Source organism: Crassostrea angulata, chromosome 5 (assembly GCF_025612915.1).
Source record: "Crassostrea angulata isolate pt1a10 chromosome 5, ASM2561291v2, whole genome shotgun sequence".
NCBI classification, from domain to species: Eukaryota; Metazoa; Mollusca; class Bivalvia; order Ostreida; family Ostreidae; genus Magallana; species Magallana angulata.
Genome location: NC_069115.1, coordinates 9,619,418 through 9,642,478, shown reverse-complemented (window position 1 = coordinate 9,642,478; position 23,061 = coordinate 9,619,418). Strand labels below are relative to the sequence as shown.

Here is a 23,061-nt window from a genome sequence, read left to right as displayed (position 1 = left end):
TGTGACGTTCGAGTGTTGACAAGTCCCTAAAAATAATCACCGGAAAAGCAAGCGTTTGTTTTTTTCTTCAAATTAATCAATTGATTTGATTGTTTATTTAATCAACAAGTTGTTGTACAATGAAAAGTCAACAAAGGTTAATGTTCTTTTCAAGAAATGAGAGACGTTTTACCTTACCGAGAAAATTCGAAATGTTTAGCAGACGAAATCTCATTGAATTTTTTTTTCTTGTACATTCTTTATCAAGCTTCATTTAAAAAAGCGTTTTTGTGATTCTCATGTAGAATTTCTTTGTAAAATGTTCAATCAATTTGTTCAAAAGTTTATAAGAAACTTTAACTTTAAAATTACCGTCAATAATGAAGTGTTTTTGGAAAAATGAATAATTTTAATTGCTTGATGTCAATCGTACATAGCTACATTATATATATATAAATACCATTAATTTAATAACGGCTAATTTAGCGAAGCGGTAACGCTTTGGGCTACAAGCTGGTATGATTTTAGCGTCGTGAGTTCGAATCCCGCTGTCGGCGCTTGAAAGATTTTCGTTGAAAACATTTGCCGTGCTCTATTTCGGCATAGTATGCTTACGCTATATAAATCCTTTGATACTGTGCGAAAATAGATGAGTATTGAATATATAGTGACAAACTGACAGAAGGCATACTAATATTATATAGAGCTCTTCCCTATATTGTTATTTAGAGCTCTTCCCTATATTGCTATATAGATCTCTTCCCTTTATTGCTATATAGAGCTCTTCCTTATATTGCTATATATATTGTTATTTAGAACTCTTCTTCATATTGTCATATAGAGCTCCTCCTATATTGTTATATAGAGCTCTTCCCTATATTGTTATATAGAGCTCTTCCCGATATTGCTATATAGAGCTCTTCCCTGTATTGTTATTTAGAGCTCTTCCTTATATTGCTATATAGAGCTATTCCCTTTATTGCTATATAGAGCTCTTGTCTATATTGTTATTTAGAACTCTTCTTCATATTGTCATATAGAGCTCTTCCCTATATTGTTATATAGAGCTCTTCCCGATATTGTTATATAGAGCTCTTCCCTATATCGTTATATAGAGCTCTTCCCTATATTGTTATATAGAGCTCTTCCCTGTATTGTTATTTAGAGCTCTTCGCTATATTGCTATATAGAGCTCTTCCCGATATTGTTATATATAGCTTTTGCCTATATTGTTATCTAGAACTCTTCTTCATATTGTCATATAGAGCTCTTCCCTATATTGTTATATAGAGCTCTTCCCGATATTGCTATATAGAGTTCTTTCCTATATTGTTATATAGAGCTGTTCCCTATATTGTTATATAGAGCTCTTCCCTTTATTGTTATATAGAGCTCTTCTCTGTATTGTTATTTAGAGCTCTTCGCTATATTGCTATATAGAGCTCTTCCCGATATTGCTATATAGAGCTCTTTCCCTATATTGTTATATAGAGCTGTTCCCTATATTGTTATATAGAGCTCTTCCCTATATTATTATATAGAGCTCTTCCCGATATTGCTATATAGAGCTCTTTCCCTATATTGTTATATAGAACTGTTCCCTATATTGTTATTTAGAGCTCTTTCCTATATTATCATATAGAGTTCTTCCCTATATTGTTATATAGAGCTCTTCCCTATATTATTATATAGAGCTCTTCCCTATATTGTTATATAGAGCTTTTCCCTATATTGTTATATAGAGAGTCTAAAAAACTATCGCTACCATCGAGCCCTCTTAAGCCATTATTGGTTTTTTTTTATTAAATTTAAATAATTTGAACACTTAATTCTTATTAATTGTAGGGTTAAGGTCCATGCATTCTACGACATTGTTTTGTTATATAGAGCTCTTTCCTATATTGTTACATAGAGCTCTTCCCACTATTGTTACATAGAGCTCTTTCCATTTATGTTATATAGAGCTCTTCCCTATATTGTTATTTAGAGCGCTTTCCTATATTGTCATCTAGAGCTCTTCCCTATATTGTAATATAGAGCTCTTCCCTATATTGTTATATAGAGCTCTTCCCGATATTGTTATATAGAGCTCTTCCCGATATTGTTATATAGAGCTCTTTCCGATATTGTTATATAAAGCTCTTCCCTATATTGTTATATAGAGCTCACTCCTATATTGTTATATAGAGCTCTTCCTTATTTTGTTATATAAAGCTCTTCCCTATATTGTTATATAGAGCTCTTCCCTATATTGCTATATATATAGCTCTTCTCTTTATTGCTATATATAGAGCTCCTGCTTATATTGTTATTTAGAGCTCTTCTTGATATTTTCATATCGAGCTCTTCCCTATATTGTTATATAGAGCTCCTCCCTATATTGTTATATAGAGAGTCTAAAAAACGATCGCTACCATCGAGCCCTCTTAAGCTTTTATTGTTTTTTTTTTATTAAATTTAAATATTTCGAACTTTTATCATTAATTGTAGGGTTAAGGTCCATGCATTCTACGACATTGTACGCCTGTTAGACTAAAGAGATAAGTGCAAATTCCTTAACATAATGTTAAACTGCACAGATAATGATACGGAACGTGAAGAAACACAAAGCGAGGATTTACTGAATTTTTAATGCAAATTATACCCCAGACGAATAAACAAAGAAAAAAGAAGAAGATATCTTGAGCTCCATATTCTTTGTTATTTAATCTATAATCGGACAATAATTGGTCACACAATATATGCATGTACAATAAACATATAATTTTAATAGAATTATTAAATTGCTATTTACTTGTATTTTCTAATGTTTAACTTGCAGGGCTAAACAGCCAATATTGATTGGATTAGATGATTACACTGTGCGTGTCAAAATAAATATAAGCGGTTCTGACTACACTAAACTGGGCGGCAATTTTATGCTCGGCCGACATGGAATCTGAATATCTCGGAAAAATGCTATATGCATTGTAAGACTGAATTGTGGATGTGTACATATGCGGTAATATTATATACAATTATTACTCTTTAATTTCTTGCTTTTACTTAATGTATAGTCTGTCCCAAGTTATTGCTCCACCACTTTTTGATGATTTTTAATAAAAATACACATACATGTACATGTGAAAGAAATACAGTTGAAATTGATGAAAGGGAATATATCCAAGATATCTTCATTGAACAATTATCATTTTTCACTCATAAAAGTTCACAGGAACGAAAACAAATTTCTTACGGAGATTCATAATTGGAAATGTTTACATCTTTTCTCAATTCGGAAGTACTCGGGATACCTCGCGCAGTTTTTCAACGTTATCATCCGGGCTTATTAATGGCTGATGCAATGCATACTTTTTATCACTGAACGAATTACCGACTATTTAAATACAATTAAAACAGATGCAGGACAACTAAATTATAACCAGTGTCATCATCGTAAAGAGGTAGATTTCGGTTAAATTGGGCTTACACGCCTTAACTTTGCCATTATGATAGATGTTTTATTTAAGCTATTCAACCTGGTTATAAATAGATAAAAGTCTTTATATTGCACTTGAAGAAATAAAGTGGAAAGTTTGATAAAAAAATATTACATTTTTGGTTTTACATAAACTGGATTTAAAATGGCATCTAAGGATTTGCAATAGCGGAATTTTCAGTTCTGTTTTGATGTTTTATTGAAATTTTCAAGCAAAGACAATTTCAGGTGTTACTTGATTTTAAGAAAAATACTACACAATAGTATAGGCAGTTAGAATGAAACAGATTGTCTCTACAAGATGCACACCTAAAAATGATAGTTCAAATTTATTTAATTCATTTAATAAGATATATTTATTTTCTTAACATCTACATCATCTGCATCAAACATAAAATGTTATTCAAAACTACTATGACACCTGCCAGTGTGAAAAAAACCCTTTGGATCAGTGTTTCTAGAGTAAGTGTAAGACGATTTTGATAAAACGCATTGTTGTCAAAAAAACACAATGATTTCACCTGCCGACATTCTGCTGACCACATTCGGTGACGTGTAGTATAACGTGTTCTAACACCATACTCTTTGTCACGTTGACCGCTCTATGCCTCAATATGCAAGTTATCCGAAGGTATTTATTAACATTTTTGTATATTTGTTTAAATAGGCTAAGACATCATTCTTATGTTTGTGAACTTTTTTGTTTTTTGTTTTATTTATTATTATTTTTTTTTTGCAATTTTATGTACAACTGCCAAAGCTGCAGTATGTAAACTTTTTGCGTACTCATATGTACATGTACAAAGTAAACATGTAATAAAATAGAACTCGACGATGTAAAACAAATGTTTTTAACTTGTCTTTGTAACCAGTATTCTAAATGCCATATATATCGTTAGATATACAGCTTCACTCTATATCTGTTATCCTAAGCCAAAACTAATTCTGCAAAAATTGTTATTTTTGAATATCTTTAATAAAATTAATTGAGCCCATTCGTTGTTAGGAACATTGAAGTATTTTAATACATATCTTTAACGACAAAGGACAGTTACATATTGATATAAATAAACATACATATTTCACAATATGACAATTATCTAAAACATTCATTACTTTACAGTTAAAACAAATACGTAAATATGTAGAGAAAATAAAAGTTCGGTATCTGTATGTGAATATCCTACATCAAATTGGAGAAAAATGAAACAACAACGAAACCGACTACATGTAGTTGGATATCTGTGCGAATGAAACTGAAAGGGAAATATTAACAAGCAATGCACAAAAACAAATATCCCTATATAGCCTATCGAAATCGATAGGTTATATCTTTAAAAATAGCACACACATTTGTGAGAAAAATTCATCTGTGTATTGTTTTCGCCGTACAATCTATGTTTTATACAATGATAAACAAAACTATCATTCTAAAAAAAGTCATAATTATTTAAATCCAATATGTATTGGCTTTTCATGCATCTTCATTAAAAAAAAATATTCAAAAAATCTTATGATCCATCCCAAACAATCCTTATTTTGATCATTAATTGTTCATTCGATTAATCATTATAAACATTAACTCATTGTAAATGTTGCTTTTAAGGAAACATATTACAATCACAGCAAACGAGTGCAAACCTTTGTTATAAATCCGAACTTTACGTGCTAAACTACATTAGAGGGAAGCAATGATAAGACTGTACATTAAAACGGCAAATATTAGCATAACATAATCCCGCTGATAAGTCTGAAGTTTCCTTACACACTGTACAGGTTTATATATAATAGATTTCCTTACATTAAAATCCTTGATCCAACGAATATTCCAACGTAAATTCCAACTTGTGTTCCAGCATATAGGCCTAACTTGTGGAAAACACGGGGAGTTTCATCTGGCACGTGTGTACGACAAGTCGACTCGGGTGACCGAATTCCAAATATAAAACCGTCATCCGGAAAACAGAAATACCGGTATATATATTCATGTGAGCGCTCAACTATTTGATTTTGTGTGAAATACATCACTGTGTTTCCTGTTATTTCTACTTCATGTATTGAATATTCTGGCCAGGCCATTGGAATTCCGGAAGATAGCGACCGTATATACAGGATCCGTGCGTGATTGACTGTTATCGGGTCAAAATCTAGGACGGCGAGGAAAGTCGAACACTCAGTTTCGCTTGAGTGACTTCAGTGAACTTATTGTGACCGACTGCGAGTGATATAATTTTACACTGAATATATTTTATGTGTTTATTCTCATTTCTATCATTGTACTGTTTATCAATTCTTTCATTTCTCATGTTGCTATTGTACCATTCATCATTTCATGTGTGATAGAGCTTGCGTGTTTAGTTAGTGAGTTTGAGTAACCTCGCGTAAACTAAATAACTTTTACTTAAATTTCAGGGCCATTGACAGCTGACAGATCCAGACGAAGACAATCAGATTTGTTACTAACCCTTTACTGCACTTACTTGAGCATATCAAGCACTAATTGTTTACAGAATGTGAGAATCTTGCAGAAAATCGGTGAAATTCATTTTGAATTTTGGTTTCAAGTTTGAGTTGATTTTTCAGTCGGTTTACTAGTTCTGAAGTGTTTGTACTGAACTCAAATTCTTTGTCATCTGTTTTTTTTTTTGTTCTTATTATAACTATCATTATCATTCATTTGCATGATTTTATACTTATCATATAGCTTAGATTAATAAATAACTGTAGTGATTAGTTAGTGCAGTAGTGAGTAGACTAGTTTGCATTAAGTGTTGCTTAAAAGTATCTAGAGTGTCGGTTGAAAACAATAGAGCAATTTAAGTATTCATTCTAGTGCCGATTTATTTTCAGCTTTAAATTCATCAGTTTGCAGTTTGTTTTTGTCAGATTTTGAATTGTTGATATGGCAGAAGGAGGTGAAAACCTAACAGGTGTTGATCAAGAAGCGGGAGCGAAACCAAAGAAGGGGCGTGGCCGAGGATTGTCAAAAACAAATACATCTTTGGTAGACCCAGGTATAAAGCAACCCGGATATAAGGTAATAAGTAACCAAGAATATGACGATCTTATGGCATTGAAAGCTAGCACTCCTATCATAGGAAATGCTGGACCATTCAATTTCCCTGGTTCGAATGCATCATTACTGCAAAGTAATTTTGATGTAACACCTAAATTACCTATATTCAGTGGTAGTCTTGAACCAAACAAGAGTGAAATTAGCTACGATGTTTGGAGTTTTGAAGTGAAATGTTTACAGAATTCGCATGCTATTCCTGAGGCTTTATTGCTTCAGACTATCAGAAATTCTTTAAGGGGTGAAGCAAGGTCAATGTTGGTATCCCTTGGGGAATCAACTACGGTAGATAAGGTCTTAGCTAAACTTGAAGGTTTTTACGGCTTAGTCAGTAGCAGTGAAACTTTAATGCAGGGCTTTTATAATGATTGTCAAAAGGACACAGAGTCTATTGTTCAATATGGTTCAAGATTAGAGTCAACGTTGTGTAAAGCTATCAAACAAGGTCATATCAGTGATGCTGCAAAAGAATCTATCGTGTGTAGTAAATTTTGGACAGGTCTTAAAAGCAAACCTTTGAGAAGTGCAACTAGGTATCTTTTTGATTCTGTGAAAGATTTTCAGAGTTTACTTAAAGAAATCAGAAAGATTGAACAGGAGGAACTATGCAGCAGTAAGGCCAGCGAAAAGTCGACAGCTCATCAGAACCTTGGTACAGCAAGAGTAGAGAAAGAGTCTACAACTAACGAGGAGTTACTCAAGACACTACAAAGTATTGAAAAAAGGTTAGAGAAAGTAGAACTAATGCATAATCATAATCATTTCAGGTCACCTTCTTATCATCATTATTATTCACGAATGCCATAATAAAGTAATGTTGGAAACTGGACCATCCTTTTATTTATTTATTTTGTACGAGGAATAACGACCCCGTGACATATATATATATATATATATATATGAAAAAATCGCAACACCGAAATAAACTCAACTAGTTTCATTTTAAATCATCAGGAGTTAACTATATATATATATATATATATATATATATATATATATATATATATATATATATATATATATATATATATATATATATATATATATATGTGTGTGTGTGTGTGTGTGTGTGTGTGTGTGTGTGTGTGTGTGTGTGTGTGTGTGTGTAAAATTATAATCATGCAAATGTACTTGTAAGTAATGATCCATGTGTTGATTAAGTATATACTATGTTTATGAATGCTTGCATTTTTCTTAGCTGCAAAATAAAAATAAAAGTACTTCTAATTGTAAATATGCTGGTCAGAATCCCAATTGTTGTAGTGTCCATTTCTCCATTGGCTTAAAATGCCAATTCTATCACTCAAACAACTTGAATTTTTAATTCATGGATGAACCCATATGCTTATAATGCAGTTTGAAGAAAAGTTTAAAGAACTCTTAAAAATGTATCTGGAAACTGTTACTCAGCATACAAGGTTATTTTCAGTTACCAGATATACACTTTTAATACCAAATAAGTCCATGTAGTAGAACTGTATTTGAAACACTGTATTCCCCTTAGATAAAAGTATTTGCATGGCTGCTAATTTCATTCCATATTTCCTGTTTAACTGTAATCAAGGATGAGGAATTTTCAAATTATCTTCTTTAAAACTTCACAATCTATAATATACAAGTACCCAATATTATGTTATAACTATTAATTTACATGCATTATTTACAAAAATACAATTCCTGCAATTTACGGAAGGCGATAATTTTTAAACATGTTCCTCAAAATAGCAAGTTTGTATTTAAAGTTATGTTTACATTCCTAATGCGTAAAATTTCATTCCTTTTATTGTTTCATACCAATTAACAGTTTTGGCTGAATCAGAATGGCTCATTTATATAGAACTAAGCATTAGAGTTATGCATGAAATATAATTTCTCACCAGAAAATATATTACTTTCATCAAGTAAGCTATAAATTCATTACTTATCCAAAATGTCATAACATTTTGTGCTGATTTCAAACGTTTATAATAATTATAAATCTTAAGGTATGTGATAACTTCAATAGATAATAAAGGTATTGTAATTAATATAACTGGTATTTTTATTTTTAATTTATGATTAGTAATTCATATGCATAACATACCTGAAATAACAAAGATCCATTATATCCAACTGCACTACATTAACATGATAAGGCATTGGATGGGATTTCAGAAACACTAATAGAGGTTCATGTTAGATGTGTAGTGACAATATCTATGGGTCATAACAAAAATAAGGATAAAATCTTCAAGATTTGGGGAAAAAAACCCACTTTGTTAACATGCTGTTTCAATACTTCTCTTGTTGAACTCTCAGCAAAGAAGAATTCTATATTGCAAAGGGAGATAATTTTTTTTTTCAAAATGTAATCATTTTTCAACTTATTATTTCACAACAATAAGGATAGCTTCCCCACCCCATCATGTTTTTACATTTTTAGATAGATGAAGGATTGATGATTCTGATTCTATGCGTGTTAAACATTGAGCTTGCCGCATTTTCTTTTATAACACTGCAGTATAAATGGCCTGATTTTGATAAAAAATTAAGTTTGGGTCGAGTTTCCATGGAAACTGGTCAGTATATAGACAATTGGCATGTGCATTTTAGATAGTTTAATAAGGTCTACATTCTGGAAATTTTTTCCGGCAAAATCAGTTTCTATGCGTGCCGAAAAAGTTTAAATGCTTATAGAGAATGACCCTTAATTACTACCTAAACGCCCCTACACTATTGAACAATTGTTTTCGTGGGAATGATAAGGTGACTCTCAACGATTGATTAAGCACACATTCCTCTGATAAATATAACGTCACAATAAGCAGTGTGATATCATTTTTACTGAAAACTGTCATTTTAACTTTATTTCTAGCCCAAACTTTAAAACCAACTGGCGTTAAATGTCATTGGAAACTCTAAACTTCTAAAAAAAATACATCTTCAAATCATTTTAACTCTTTTACGTATCATACTTAGATTCTTTGTTGAGGTCATTTGCATGTTTTATTGATAATGTTTAGGTATTTTTGAGTTAGAAACTAATCAGGGTAATATATACATGGTTGTTTTGTTTTTATCATTAAGTGTTGAAAGGTCTTCGGGGTAGTGTTACACTTTTTTTGTTAAGGTAAAATAGTGATATATTTATTACCGTCACGTGATGCAATGTTTCTACAGTTTCAATGGGAGACTCGATTCAAACGCACAAAGTTGATTCATAAGTGATCGCATTCATTTGGTTCTTATATTTAGCATTATTTTCATAACATTTGTTGTATAAATGATTTTGATGATTTGCTTGATATATTTGTTCTCTAAAGTTTACTCCCCTTAGTGTTTTATATATTAATGATCTTTCGATAACTATTCTACACTTAGAAAATAAATCTGTAAAATGTATGAAATATTACATCATATATAGTTATAAAGCCCATTGGTCATGTTCAGGTTAATCGTAAAACTCTTAACTAATATTTGAAGATTTTTTCACACATAATTATATTGACTAAGCTATATGATAAGTACATGTACGATACAAGTAAACCTTCTGCTTGATGGAATAAATCCAGCGACTGCAGAATCAAAATGACATATGCATTACAACTAGGCCACACAGTTTACACTTTAATAGGATGTCTTTTGAATATATGCACGAGGGTTGATAAAAAAAAAAAAACGAAGACTTTTACCATAGCCGCCCATAGCTACGATTTTTAACGCCACAATATTACTTAATTTAGAAGACATAATTCAGCAATTGCTTCAAAAAAATTAAAATTTAAAACAGTTCGTATATTCTTTTATTTTTAAGATTAATTTAGAATCTTCTCCTGCAAAAATGAGGTCATGGCACACGGTCAAACTCTGTGTTCTGTCAATAATAAACCATATTTATATTTATATCTCTATAAATTGGGCATAAAACCGACTAATATTCAAATCTAAAATTTAAAATGGTTATGACATTATATGTATCAAATAATGACGGGATAAAAAGATAGGTTGAACAGATCAGTAACTAAGGACATGTAGTCCTCTTTAAAATTGACTGAAAACATTGACGTCGCCGGACGTTACGGCGCAACGAAAAGTATAAACAGTAAAAATCTAACTCGGGAACAAGTCGATAAAAACTGTGAAAATGCTTAATGGTTAAGGTGAATAAGTGAAAATAAGTGAACAATTATTTGCACATATGTGTTAAACACTTTCTGTGGGGGCTTTGGTAAATGTATTTTGTACATCAAACAGTACGAAGAGAATATAATTATATGTAAATATTTGATCGATAAATAAACGTCATTTAACATTCGGGGATTTTTTTTTACTGTAAACGAAGAGACAGACGGTAAAAAATAAGAAAACTTTGACGAACTAACTTATGATTTTCGAACAATTGTGAACAAACATACGTCAAATGATATATTGCCGATTTAAATTGTATAGTAAAAAGCACAACAGACTCGGAGTAATATAAATATGTAACGCCGGGACTTTTATGAGGATTAAACATTATACGCAGTGTTCTCCTCATTATTTTTGGTATAACATTCATTTAATAAAGTCTTTTTTTTACATTATAGCGTGCGTATTATCCATTATATACAGTACTTCTTTCATTATATGACGTAGTTATATCACTATAATATGTACATTTTTCATTGTATGAGGTACTCTTAACATTATACGAGGTGCTTCTAACATTATACATGTTGGTGAACACAACATTATATAATGTACTTCTCACGTTACATACAGTGTATTGGTTATTATATGTATTATTTCTGTTATTATGATGATGATGAACTTTGAATATTATGTCCAGTCCTGTTAGCATTCCGTGCGGTAGATTTTGCATTTCGTTGTTATGTAGACACAGTATTATATGCTGTGCTTTCGTCTTGACGATGATGACCTTTCAGCTCATTTGGGCTCTCGTGCTATGAAAAAATGGATGATTTTTTACGGGACCTTAAATGCCTCAATTTATAGGTGGATGTACCCATTGCCAGGCAATGTTATTTGTCTAGCCCTGCTTAATTAAACCATATTTCTAGGATCTTGCCAAACTTTTAGATCATTTTATTAGAAATACCCATTTAGCTTTAAAGGAATTTTTATTTCTTGGTTTTGGAAAAAGGGTGGAGGTGGATATAAATATTCGATCTGTTCCTGAATACTTAATACAATATTTACTGTTGTGCCTTTCCGTGAAATGCATCGCTAGTTAGCGGAGAAATATAAAGTTAGGTTTTTGAGTTCAAGATTTGTTTTGCCCCCTTAATCGAAGATTCGGGAGTATATAGTTTTTGCTCTGTCCTTTCATCTGTTTGTCGGCAAAAATTATAACGTTGGCCTTAACTTTTGAGTAGGTAAAGCAATGGCTTTCATATTTCACAGGTGTATACCTTGTGACAAAATCTTTCTTGGGTACACAAGGCTGAAGCTAGCAGCCACTAACAGTAGCCACTAAGCGCGTAGATGCTAGCAGCCCATAAGGAAATTCATCAAAGTATTGAGAGTACTCAAACAAAAATTATATTTTACTTTATTACCGGCATGTTTTAATCAATATCAAGGAAATTTGTGCCTGATTAATTTCTCTGAGCATTGAAAACTTCGGAGGCAGTTAAGCTCGCCTGGATAAATTATAAATGTCTTTTTGTATACTGATTTCAATTGAATATTGGTGTTTGTATTTACGTATACTTGAAAACTGATCTCCGAAACTGTTTACTCTTCTCCGAAAATAACATGCATCAAAAATCATAAAAATCCTCGTATTAGTATTAAAGTGGGACGATCAGACAATTTACATTATGATTTTATTCGCATTAAAATCAATTGCAAGCCTCAATCGCAAACCAAAACGAAAGAAATAAAACATTAATTTAAGATTATTTTGTGTAAGTCATGTTTTGACGTGAACCGTTGAAATATATACTAAAAATTATTAAGCTCACCCGAACTTTGTCATATTTTAGCATTTCACAATGATATAGGGGTAAAAGGCGGGCCATTATCTCTTTTATCGCTGAAGTGTGCATCAAACGGATACCAGGGCAATGAGAAGGACCTATGGGGCTTTTATTTCCGAGTCTCAAATTTGGGCTGAAGGGGTACCACAAAGTGGCTCCCAGGGGTTCTGGCTCATTTCAGGGGTATATATCTCACTTGAAATTGACCACAAGAACTTGGTAACACTGGGATTAGATAGAGGACCTCAAGAGGTATTCATAATAAGCAATAGAGGGCACCTGTGGCCCCTACAAGGGTTCAGTTAGCTCACCCGAACTTTGTCATAATTTCGCATTTCACAATGATATAGGGGTTAAAAGTGGACCATTATCTTCCATATCTTTGAAGTGTATTTCAAACAAATAACAGGGTAGTGTAGGAGGCATATGGGGCTATTATTTTCCGGTCTCAAATTTGGGCTGTAGGGGTACCATCAAGTGGCTCGCAGGGGTTCTGGCTCCTTTTAGAGCTTTATATATCACGTGAGTTTAATCACAAGAATTTGCAAACACTTGTATTAGGTAGAAGACCTCAAGAGATATTCATAATAAGCCTTAAAGGGCACCTATGACCACTACAAAGTTTGGATATGCTAACTGGATCCTTGTAAGGGTCATAGGTGCCCTCGGTTAATATGAATACCTCTATAGGTCCTCTATCTTATCCTAGTGTTTCTAAGTTGTTGTGGTCAATTTCAAGTGAGATATATACCCCTGAAATGAGCCAGAATCCTTGCCAGCCACTTGGTGGTACCCATACAGCCCAAATTTGAGAGCGAGAAATAATAACCCCTTAGGTCCCCCTCATTTCCCTGGTATCCGAGCCACTTGGTGGTACCCCTACAGCCCAAATTTGAGACCGGGAAATAGTAGCCCCATAGGTCCCCTACACCGTCCTGGTATTCGTTTAATGCACACTTCAAAGAAAAAAGAGATAATGGTCCGCCTTTCACTTCTATATCATTGTGAAATGCTCAAATATGACAAAGTTTGGGTGAGCTAAACCGACCCTTTTTATTGTCATTGTTGTATTCTTCGAAAGTTCACGTTAAAACATGGCTGAGACAAAATAATCCCAATTTCACCTGATGATTTTCGCTGTTTTTGACTGCTACATATGATATTTTTTTTTATGAAAATAAAATCACAATGCTGGGTGTTCTATTGTCTCATATTCGTAATAATACGATGTCTTTTTAATTTTCGTTTGATGTTGTTTCCGGGGAGTAAAAAGGCCCGTGGATAAATTTTTAAACACGCACATGTTCAACTTTGATGTAAACAAATTATCTTGACACACTGGATTGGCTTTGGGCTTTTATTGTTTTTGTATCATTTTATACCTTTTCGTTTACTTTAATTGATAATGTCTTTCATATCATAATACGTTTGTATATAATACTTCATACTATGTATATACTTCTTCTATTTTTATCAATAAGACTACACTTAGGATAACATTATTTTCATAACTTATGACCCGTCTTAACGTATTTCATTTCTATCCAACAAAGACGCATGTATAACTTTTATCAAGGCGAGTTTTTCTGCTTCGGAAGTCGTCAATGCTCGTACAAATGATTGAACATTAATCATTTTGATATTAAATAAAATATGTCCATAATTAAGTAAAATATAATTTTTTGTTCGAGTACTCTTAGTACTTTGATGAATTTCCTTATTGGCTGCTAGCTTCTACGGTCTTAGTGGCTGCTGTTAGTGGCTTCAGCCTGGTCTTGGGTACTACCAAATTAATAAATACCGTTTAACTTAAAATGAGTAATTTAGATTATATTCATTCTAATAGTAAACTTTACATCTGCATTAAATTAAGATGAATGAGAAGTTTCTGAAATTTTAAGACACCCCCCCCCCCTTCCATTCCTCTCAGTGAACGCCATTCGAGATTGAAATATCGTCGGTTTTGTCTGCATAATATATAGTTGGCATATTGAATTTATAAAGAAAGAAGTCCTTCATTCGTGTATACATACAGACTAAATGTTGACAACTTATATGTTCTGTCCCTATTGTACTGTTATATTTTGATAATTTATGTTTAGTAGATCTATTTTTCTAAGGAGTTTATGTCCACGTGTCCGGTTTGGAGCTCATGCACGGAAGTACGAGAATTCAGTTTCACGTCTCTATAATTATAAACTCTACTTGCATTTAATTTATTTTAGATTGTGCAAACCAAGCACAGGCCATTTTTGAATTTAACGTATATAGTTGTTTATAGAATGATACACTGAACAGGCCCCGCCGTCACCAACATTTTAAAATCACTCAACTCAATACTCAACTCAAATAACTGAGGCAGCATCAATTGAGATTTTCCTTAATTCACCGTCACCAATCACTTTCAGGAAGGTTTCAGTTGAGGCTTAAAATTTACACTTAACTCATTTGTCTGAGTTGCGCGAATAAAATCACGTTATTTCGCGGATTTTTACGTAGTGTTTTATAAGCAATAAAAGTTTTATTTAAGAAAACCAAAGAAGTGTGTATGTACAACTCTCCTGTGATGAAAATGGAATATATAAATGTACATATTTCTGTTTTCGGACGAGATACCTTCCCCTCAGCATAATGTATCCTTCTGTTCAATGAATAGAATGAAAATGATGTTACTTCAATTGTACCAAATTGTAAATTGTCAATATGAAATCTATGATGTGCCTGCATGAGCTACAATGGTAAATTGACAATGAAGTCTTACCTAAACCGAGTCGTACCTAAATCTATCAAATTGTCCGTCATACTGAAAACTGCATTTATATTCCAGAGAGATTCCGAAAACAAGCTTCCGAAAGATCACCATCATCAATAAAAAAGCATAGCATACAATACTGTGTCTACATCATAACGAAATGCAAAATCTACCGCACGGAATGCTGACAGGGCCGGACATAATATTTAACGCTCATCATCATCATGATAACAGAAATACTACATATAATGATGAATATACTGCATTTGATGTGAGATGTACATAATATAATGTTGTTTTTACCGCATATAATGTTAAAACGACCGCATATAATGTTAAAAGCACCTCGTATAATGGTGAGAGCACCTCGCATACAGAGAAATGTACATACTTAAGTGATATAACTACATCATATAATGAAAGAAGTACTGTATATATGGAAAATGCACATGGCATAATTTAAAAGACTTTATATTATGAATGTAATACCAAAATATAATGAGAAAAACACTGCGTATAATGTTTAATCCTCATAAAGACCGTTCAGGCGTTCCATATTATTATGAAGATGGGATATTTCTATAAACTGTGTGTGCGTGATCCTGACGTTATGTTTTCAACGTTACCGTGCGCCGTGGTGACAAAACATGTTGATGTTAAAATTGGGTAACACCAGTACCTTTTCATCAAATGGAATGAAACTTCGGAACTATATAAAAAAATAAGTATTGTCGCATAAATGAATCTGCTAGTTATGACTTTAATAAGAAATATATGACAGGCAGCCACGTTGTCTTCGTATATTTTATTTGACCCTCGTACACGTGGCTTTTCTTTGGTTTAAAGTTATTCTAATTGTCATTGCCAACTATATTGCTATATATCCCTAACAAAACCTGAAGGTTTTAATGATTTTAATGATGTCGTGTAAGATAAATAGGACTCATTTCACGAGGCAATTGTGTGATTAATTGCTTTTCTTTGAATATAGTCCAATACAGCTGTTCTCATCCATACAAGTGTATAAACTGCACATGTTACACATTTTGGTAACGCATCATATTAATTTGAATTCAGTTTTTGATTAGCTTACGTGGAGCGTAGTGTTGAGTCACGTTATTTCCGCCGTCACGATATGTCCGCAGCATTTTTAAAAAAAGGGTCACGTTATGTCCGCCATCACGAACTGTGCGCCACTTTTTTGGAAAAATCGTCAAATAATGTCCGCCACCTTACAAATTTCAAGTTTCAATCGCCATTTAAAGTTCGATGTTACGGAATATTAGTCTGTCTTATCTAAATTACCCTTATTTTGTACTAGCACTTAACAAGAACAATAAACACCAAAAACAAAAACAATATTTATTTTTTTGCATTTGCGTTCTTTTCATTACAGAAAGTCACTCCCACACAATCTGCAATATTCAACATCAATATTCTGCAATATTCAACATCAACCATATTTGAAAACTTATGAAGTTTTAATTTGACAAGCAGCTTGTCATATATACTCAAGAGCACATTACCATTATACCAGTAAACTCAATAAGAACCTTATCAAGTACTGATTACCACAATCATACACTTTAAACTTTCCAGTGCATAGTTTGAACGTCAGAATAAATACATATCGAGCACGACTTACCGACAAAACCTTAAGCCCCGTCCCTTACTCTTATTGACGTTTCCACGAAAAAAATAATTTTATTCTTATTCAACGAACACAACCAAAATAAATTATATATTATGTCCGCCGCCACTCAACATATTTACCAATAATTTTAATCAATAAGAGCGTCACATAACATCCGTCCTTACAATAAATCAATTGACGATTAATCAATACGAGCATCAAAATATATTCTCATTTAACATATTCGCCATCAATTTTAATCAATAAGAGCGTCACATTATGTTCGTACTGACGAAGGTACACTTAAAAAAGAATCATATTTTAAAAATTAAAATTTGTCGGCTTTATAGTGTGTTTTATTTACTTTAGAATTAAAAGATAAATGTGAAAATCAATAGTACTTCTTACGCGAAATGTCATTTCACTTTTAGCATTTAGGATCGAGTCGTACAGGTGATCCATGTCCCTCTCAAATTAATTTTCAAATGATGACGTGAATGAATCATCCAATAGAGAAGGTGCTGCTTATTGCACCTGGCCACAGGTAGACACACGCTTACACTTTGACCCCTGCTGCGACACGTGACAGGTTGAAATGAAAAATTGAAAACCATCAGGTAAGTGCTGCATAATTAATTCCTCCGTGTGTTAAATAATTCAAACAATTTGTGAATGAAAAAATGACAATAACAAATCGTGAACCATCTCAAAAATCCATAAAACGAAATACAAATTCAAAGCATAGCAACACGGAGACGTAAGATCAGGTGCCTAGGAGGAGTGAACATCCTCTGCTGACCGGTCACACCCGCCGTGTGCTCTTTGTCGTAATCGGGGAAAATATCGGAAAACTCCGTAGACAATTAGGTGATTAAATATGGTCTAACAATTAGTATAAAAAACGTCAGTCAGCATGCGATCCAGTTGAAGATTGTATTTGCTGACAAGGTCGTTGTATCTACCATAGAACTTACGAAAAGATGGTTTCAAGGGAGACTGATGATAGTCCTGTTTTATCAACTTGTTTGTCAGTAGCTTGCTTCGTCTTAGAAACTGTTCATACGAAGAGCATGCCCTTGCGTATCGAATCACAGAGAGACAAAAACACCATACGCAGGTGATGAAGGTATATTGCTACATAAGTAAAGAAAGTTGACTATAGAAAAAATGAAGTCATCGCGTTTATCATAAATTTTTGTTGTTAGGTTACCATCAATGTCCATGTCCAGTAAAATATTCAAATATGAAACAAATGACGCAGACCCTGTGGTATCTTTTATTTCAAGTTCAGTGGGATATATCGAGTCGACGTAAGTATAGAAATAGCAATTGTTAATTGATAATACGTCGTCGATATACCTGAATGTTGAGTTGAAGGCCAAAGCAAGTTATTTTTTTCACGAACAAGTTTTTGAATAAATTCTGCTTCATAAGAATTCAAAAATAGATCTGCTAACAATGGGGCACAATTAATACCCATGGGAATTCCAACAGATATTTGGAAAACTTGATTTCCAAAAACTACATAGATGTTGTCTATCAGAAACTCAAGCATCTTTTTAATGTAAATCCAGAATACTTGTGTGTGCAATCAGAATATAAGAGTTTATGTTTTATTATTAGCTTGATATCTTATCTAAGACAAAACCTTTAAAAAAATTCATGTAGATTTTGAATATTTATAAGGCAACGATTTTTGTAACGGATCGTGTAACTTTACTCGATTTATCTAATTTAAAACAATTTCACAACGCTTGCGTTTTAAACGGTCATTTTTAGACAACGAATGATTAAAACATGTGGATATCTTTTCTTATAGAAAGAGTGATTTTTACAATCATGTAAGTTTTTATAATGCTTAGTTTTTCAAGACATACGCTTTAATTTTTAGTAATTTGTGTCTGTTTTTTCTTAATTTCTGTTTTTAAGCTTTCTTGCATAATTGTAGTTTCTTTTTTAGTTTTCGAATTTTTTTTGACATTGGCGTTTATTATGATCATATAAGTTAATAATAATGTACTATTACTACTAAAATTTTAAAAACAAGCAGATTTAATTGTTTTAAACTTTATTGAATTATAGATTACTCATATTTAAAGTTTGGTATGTATAAAAATTTACTAGTGTAGAAGTGAACGTAATGGCGCTAAAAATCATTTAATTGAGGTATAATTACAATGTCTGTGATTTAAAATGGTGCAATTCTCATGCGTCTGTCGAAATTGGCCTCACTGTTTTAAAATACATGTAACAGGTGTTGCAAAGATATTGTACACATCCCCTTTTTACCTGAAAGGTGGTCTCTCTGTATCGTTTGATGTGATACTGTATAGTTTGATGTGATAATGACACCCCCCCCCTCCCCCGTCAATCAATGCGCTATCCCATACTAAATTCTACTTGCCAAAAACAATTTAAGATATTAGAATATAATGATGTAAATGTAAGGGCGGACATAATATTACGACTTTTAGAAAAAAAAGTGAATTTTTCAAAATGGCAAACGTAATGCTATGACATATATTACAGTCAGCGGACATTTTGCCACAATTTTTAGCGTGGTCATAATCATTTATGATTTTTCCAAAAGTTAAAGCTGCGTAACTTTAGAAATAGGATAACACTTTTTAATGTCGGACATAACGACTTACGATTTAAACAAACATTAATGATGGCGGACTTTATACCATAATATATAACGTGTGCATAAACGATTTTTTTCCAAAATTTAAAGACGGTGTTATATAGTGCCTTTTCCCCTAGCCATCTTTCCCCCCGGTAAAATGGCTATATAGCAAGCCAGATTACCCCCAAGGAAAACCTACCATATAGTAGATTTTCCCCCTTTATTAAAATTCCGGTCATGTTTACGGCGTACAATTCGTGGCAATAATTTGCAATAACTTATATGATTTTAATTTCTCATAATAAAGGATAATGATGGCAGGTATTAATACATATAATGAAATACATGCTTTTTTCACCCCTGATATAAACAAAGGCACGCGTCTTCATAACATTCCTGTGTCATCAACATTTATTTAACCTTTTGTTACACCTTTTGTTACACCTTTTGGAACACCTTTTACACGGATTTCGGAATACCTCGAATCTTTTTCATCTAATCGATGCTTATCTACAGTTTTGACTTCGACGTTATGACATTGACATTTTTCACAGAACACGTCAGAATACAGTTGAGTGAAAATATGCCGGTTTGGAACTATAATTTTCACATGTATTATCATCTATGTATAAGCTCCTCCCAGGAAACTAACTGACCAAACTTGACTTAATTTTGTAGAGGAAGGGAAAAAGAATAAATTAATACCGTTAGAATTGACGATCTTAAATATAATCGTATATTTCTACTTCTAAATATCAGACGAGGGAAAGGGTGAAATGACATGATGAGAAACTGAAATGTTTTACTCCGATTGATGGGGTTCTAAATCATTGGTAAGGGGTATTATAATTGATTATGTATTAAAGGCATGTGTAAAGTAAGTATTTGATATTTTGTTTTAAAGTCACGCATATTCATATTCATGTCTTTAAGCACATTGAAAAAACGCTACATTGTAAGTTAAATAATGGGAAACAGCACTACACCACCTCATTTATATGGGAGTTACACGCATGAACTACATGAAAATATATCTTAAAAAAATAATAATGACACACGATATGTATTTGTTCTTCTATTAAATAACAAAATAATTCGGGAACTGTTGATTATTTTGTTTAATTTACCTTTAATTGAAATCCTTTTCACAAAAACGCTGTTTGTCCGCATAACAGAGAATTGGTGTCTCGTGACAATGGATTTCGCCAAGGGTTTTTGTTCTCTCTTAAAAAAAGTTTACATTGTACCGAAACAATGTTTTGAAACAAACTACGTGTACCATGCATATAAAGCTTTCTTACTTAAACGTTCTGCTTGAAGCATGTAGTAAAGTGTTAAACATTACAATTTTTACCATGAAACAGCCTGAAGTAATATTGCATCGAGACTTCGGACATAGACAAGTATTTTGGCAACCTAATCCAAATTTAGGAAATACACACGGTGTTGAACAATCACGTCCAATATATCCAACGGAACACTTTTCAGCTGAAAAAAATGAATTGAAGCGGCCCAGGGGCCACATTGCTCACCTGAGCAACAATTGCCTAAACTCTGATAAAATAAGCATTACAGTATCAAAATCAAAAATATCTTCACAATTATGTACAGTAGACTTGCCAAACAAAAAAAAAATGAAAATCTGCCAATTTTTATCCACATTATTTTTTTTTTGGTAAATACCCCTTTTGTTGTTGTACTTGTAAGAAGATTTTTTCTCTAATCCTATATACACCCTCCCCCCTCCATTTTGTGGCACCACTTTTCTTTTGGGAATTGGTTTCATTAAACTTAAATCTACATAATCTGAGCTTTCACACAAAGTACTGAGTTTTGGACTGAAAACTTTCCCAGAATATTTTTAAAGATTTTCTCTATATATTCCTATGTAAAAATTCAAAACGCCATTGCGGCCCTGCCCTACCCCCAGGGACTATGATTTTGCAAATTGAATTTACACTACCCGAGGATGCCTCTACACAAGTTTAAGCTTTTTTGGCCAAATAATTAAAAAAGAAGATTTTTAAAGATTTTCTCTATATATTCCTATGTAAAAATGCATCCCCCATTGTGGCCTCACCGTACCCCGTGACTATGATTTAAACAAACTTGAATCTATACAATCTGTGGATGCTTCCACTCAAATTTGGGCTTTCCTGGCCAAATAGTTTTGAGAAGATTTTTAAAGATTTTTTCTATATATGAAAAATTATTCCCCACTGTGGCCCCGCCCTACCCCCAGGGACCACGATTTGAGCAAACTTAAATCTACACTATCTAAGGATGCTTACACGCTAATTTGAGCTTTTCTGGCGCAATAGTTTTCAAAGTTTTTTTTAAAGATTTTCTCTTTATATTCCTATATAAAAATTCCTCCCCTAATTGTGGCCCTTCTTAACCTCCGGGGACCATAATTTGAAAAAAACTTGAATCTACACTATCTGAGAATGCTTCCACTCAAATTTTAGCTTTCCTGGTCTAATAGTTTTTGAGAGGAAGATTTTTAAAGATTTTTTCTATATATTCCTATATAAAAATCCTTTCCCCCATAGTGGCCCTGCCATACCCCCAGGGACCATGATTTGAACAAACTTAAATCTACACTACCTGAGGATGCATCCACACAAGTTTAAGCTTTTCTGGCCAAATAGGTTTTGAGAAGAAGATTTTTGAAAAATACCAACAAATTTACAATAATTCTCAAGTATCTCCCCTTTAAAGAGGGTGTGGCCCTTCATTTGAAAAAAAACAAACTTGGATCCTCTTTACCCAGTGATGCTTTGCGCCAAATTTGGTTGAAATTTGCCCAGTGGTTCTGGAGAAGACAGGGAAAATGTGAAAAGCTTACAACGACATCGCAACCAACGCCAACATAAACGCCAACGACGACAGACAGCGGACACATTTTTATCAGAAAAGCTCACTTGAGCTTTCAGTTCAGGTGAGCTAAACAAAAACCCCAGAAAGATCTCAATATATGAGTTGGTTAGCATCATTTGCTTAAATTAAAATTAAATGATCAGTTTTTAACAATACCACTTGAAGTTTGTGTAGTGGCTCGTATGATTTATTTTATTAAACAGAAAATAAAAACTAAAGTGTGTTTTTTTTTTTAAGAAAAACACCCCCAAACAGTATTATTTTACAAATACAATTATAGAACCGGGTATTAGGTGCTTAAGAATCCTTTTGGATAATACACATTTGTTTTCCAGTAAAGCTTCTTTGAAGCTATTTTGATACTATTAGTCCGTGGTCTAAATAGATATGTTTGTCATTACTTTATATTTTTTAAACAAGCATTCTGTACCTGGTGCAGAACATCCATTAGCATAATTGCAGAACTGTTCATCACAATTGCAAGTATGCTTGCATTGCTGTCCAAATCTTGGAAAGCTGCATTTACTTCTGCATTTAAATCCATAAAATCCATTTGAACAGCTTTTTCTCGGACTGAAACAAATCATTTGTTAAATTCGCAATTTAGTTGTTCTTATTAAAACTATGTGGTCATGAAATATATCAAAAGTTCTAGAGCAGAATTTTTGTTTAAATTAAAC

General features: G+C 32.7%; 1 long non-coding RNA gene and 1 pseudogene across 1 annotated transcript; both read right to left on the bottom strand.

Annotated features, from left to right (window-relative positions):
• The window catches only part of LOC128184124 (uncharacterized), a 171,984-nt pseudogene that overhangs the window by 109,887 nt on the left and 39,036 nt on the right, over positions 1 to 23,061 (bottom strand).
• LOC128184128 (uncharacterized) lies at positions 20,625 to 22,948 on the bottom strand. The gene is made up of 3 exons (XR_008243696.1): positions 22,812 to 22,948; positions 20,856 to 20,989; positions 20,625 to 20,725 (listed from the first exon to the last, which is right to left on the bottom strand). It is a non-coding gene; the product is annotated as an uncharacterized LOC128184128 (long non-coding RNA).